General features: G+C 51.0%; 1 pseudogene; it reads right to left on the bottom strand.

The window, feature by feature from the left end:
- Positions 1-1,427: 1,427 nt before the first annotated feature.
- LOC142654002 (U2 spliceosomal RNA) lies at positions 1,428-1,651 on the bottom strand (annotated as a pseudogene).
- Positions 1,652-3,318: the final 1,667 nt, after the last annotated feature.

The following is a 3,318-nucleotide window of genomic DNA, read 5'->3' as shown; positions in this document are numbered from 1 at the left end:
GTCTCGAAATAGACATCAAATAGCCCTTGAGAGGTATTATCCTGCAAGCAGTAGATCTCCTGTGCTTTCAAGTTCAGCATCCTGAAAAGGACGTTCTGAATAAAGGTGCCAAGCTCATATCTTCTAGTGCTATCTGGCTTCACCAGAAACCGAATGGTGTTCCTCACTCCTTGAGGCTCCATACCTTCGGCAGGCTGATCCACTTCTGATCTTAGCCAAAAGGCTGAGAAGTGATAACCTGAAAGTGGAGCGTGTTGGCAGAGCCTGGCAAATACTGCTGTTCACCCCCTTGCAGCGATTCAGCCTACTCCTAGGCACCTCCATGGGGCCCTGCCGGCTCACACACTCACAGAAGCAGCCAGGCGGGAGGTGAAAAAAGTCCGGAGAGGAAGCTAGGCATGCTTTGCTTCTTTTGCCTGCACCACAATGCTGTGCAGAAAGTGGAGGAATTTACATAAAAACGCCTTCCTGGCAACGCCCAAATGCCCTCCTGACATGCAGACAAACGCTAGCAGCAGCAAGTGCATGCCCAAAGCCACCCCTTCTCCCATCATGCCTTCGATCACCTGCAGTACAGTGCCTGCTGACCAACACTGCCTGGGCCCAGGCTTGTCTGTCTGAGGTCCCATTATGATGTCATAAAGCTTGCTCTCACTTCTTAGGGCCCCTCTATGACAGGCGCAAAGTTCCGTCTGAACCTTATATTACACGTTGCTGCTCAGTCATTCACTCAGTGTTGCCTTGGAGGGCAACACTGCAACATGTGCCCCCTGTGTTGTCTGCACAGCTAGCTGCCTCCAAGAGGCCACAAGAGGGAGACAGGGGACTGCTAAATGGCAAATAGGTACGCATCCTCCTAAAACTTTACTGACACCTTCTTTTCCTTTCTCCTCCTACAACCTCCATCCTTGCACAGTTTGTTAGTCCTACTTCCAGGTAACCTAGTAACAAATCCAAATCGGTGGCGAGGGAGGAATTGTTGCAACTTCAAATCTTACTTCTTTCAAATGTAGGGAGGAGAGATCATTCCATCACATCCATCTAGTGCACACACACAGGTCCATTGTGGAGGCTGCAATGGGTGCTTGCTGCTCCACTATTCCACTACTTGACAGCGGCTGGCTGGCTGGCTAACAGGCTGGCTCAGGTGCAGCTCTTGAACTTACCTAGGAGGAGGGAGAGAGGAAAAGGAAGGTGCTGTTCCAAATTAAAATGCTGGAAACACAGAAACACAGACACAACACAAGAGGTGGCAATCTATTAATTAATGGCATTTAATAATGAGGTCATTATCACACATTACACAACATGCAATGTACAACAGGTGTTAAAATAATGGGATTAAAGGAGAGATTCAATGTGCAAGAAACAAACAATGTCAAAAGCTAAAAGCACTTTTCACATCTGATTTTAGTCACTGGATTAGGAAAGGGTGCACCGGTCCTGGAGATACTGCAATACCAGGTCAATGCGTGGAGTGGGCAGAGCAAGCTCTATTTCCATCTCCCTGTTCTAAAAATCCATTTACTATATGGTCCCCAGATAGGGGACGTATCAGATATTAAACTGATAAGAACAGATTTTTACATTTTTATTTTTTTAATTCTTATTCAGCTATTTCTTTAAAAAATCTGCAAAACAGAAAAAAGTTTCAGTTCAAACATCTTCCAACAGGACATTCCAACTTCTTAAATTCCACCAGCTTGAGGCTTTTGGACCCACTCTCTTCTTGTCCAACAAATAGAAGACGTAAATTTCACTTAGGGCCAGTTTTATAGAGTCTTTCTCAGAAATGGTATCTCTTCTGAACAGTAAGGTGTTGTTTTTTTTTTTTTTGAAAGCCCGAGCCGTGCTCTCTATCACCCAGGTGCAAAAAAAAGTGCAAGGGTGCCACACAAAAAGTGCACAAGGATGCCGTCTATCGCAGCCCTTCTCTTAAAAGAGAGAGGCCCCGCATAACCATTCCCCGACCCTCCAAGCCTTAGGCCAAGAGGATCGAGGATCCCCCCCTTGCCAAAGCTTAGGGAGACCCAACAACACTCCAAGGCTTCTACCTGGGCTGCCACCCCAGTGTCCACCTTGGAGCCTGCGTCTACTTGCACCTCCCTTCCGAAGAAGGGAGGCCGGGTTGCAGGGGAAAAAGAAACCAGAAGGCCACACATTTTCCCCCTAGACCTTGGAAGCAGTGGCGTAACTACCGCCGTAGCGGCTGCTACGGGGCCCGCGGCATGAGGGGGCCCGTGTCGCCCACCGGCACGGGCCCCCACCATGGCCCGGAGGCTCCGCTAGCAGCCGCTATGGCTGCTACAGCGGGACGCCAATGAACACTACGGCAGAGCGGGGAGGTATCTCCCCGCTCTGCCATTAAACAAAAGACATGTATCCCCTATCCACAGGATAGGGGATACATGTGTGATCGCTGGCATTGATAGGGAGAACGGGGGACTGAAGGTCCCCTCCAGTTCTCCATCACAAACCTCGGACTTCCGGGGTCTGTGTCGGCAGCTCCGTAGAAATGAACGGAGCGCCTGTCGCGCTTGTGTGCATGCGTGACCAGCGCTCCTTTCATTTTTATTGAGCTGCACAGACGCCGGAAGTCAGAGGTTAGTCATGGAGAACTTAGGGGGACTTTCGGTCCCCCGTTCTCCCTATCAATGCCAGCGATCACACATGTATCCCCTATCCTGTGGATACATGTCTTTTCACACTGTAGGTGGCATTTTTTTGGGGGGTTGGGGACGCTGTATAGCGTTCCATACAGGGGGGGTCTGTATGGCGTTCCCTACAGGGGGGGTCTGTATGGCGTTCCCTACAGGGGGGGGCTGTATGGCTTTATCTACAGGCGGGGGCTGTTTGGCGTTATCTACAGGGGGCTGTGTGGCGCTATCTACAGGGGGCTGTATGGCGCTATCTACAGGGGGGCTGTATGGCGTTATTTACAGGGGGGCTGTGTGGCGCTATCTACAGGGGGCTGTATGGCGCTATCTACAGGGGGGCTGTATGGCGTTATCTACAGGGGGTCTGTATGGCGTTCCCTACAGGGTGGGGCTGTATGGCGTTCCCTACAGGGGGGGCTCTATGGCGTTCCCTACAGGGGGGGCTCTATGGCGTTCCCTACAGGGGGGGCTGTATGGCGTTATCTACAGGGGCCATACAGACCCCCTGTAGAGAACGCCATACAGCCCCCTGTAGGGAACGCCATACAGACCCCCTGTACATAACACCATACAGACCCCCTGTAGATCACACCATACAGTCCCCCCTGTAGATAATGCCATACAGTCCCCCTCTGTAGGGGGCTGTGTGTGGCGCTATCTA

The sequence above is a fragment of the Rhinoderma darwinii genome, chromosome 5 (genome assembly GCF_050947455.1).
Source record: "Rhinoderma darwinii isolate aRhiDar2 chromosome 5, aRhiDar2.hap1, whole genome shotgun sequence".
In the NCBI taxonomy this organism is placed as follows: Eukaryota; Metazoa; Chordata; class Amphibia; order Anura; family Rhinodermatidae; genus Rhinoderma; species Rhinoderma darwinii.
This window is presented reverse-complemented; position numbering and strand designations above follow the sequence as displayed.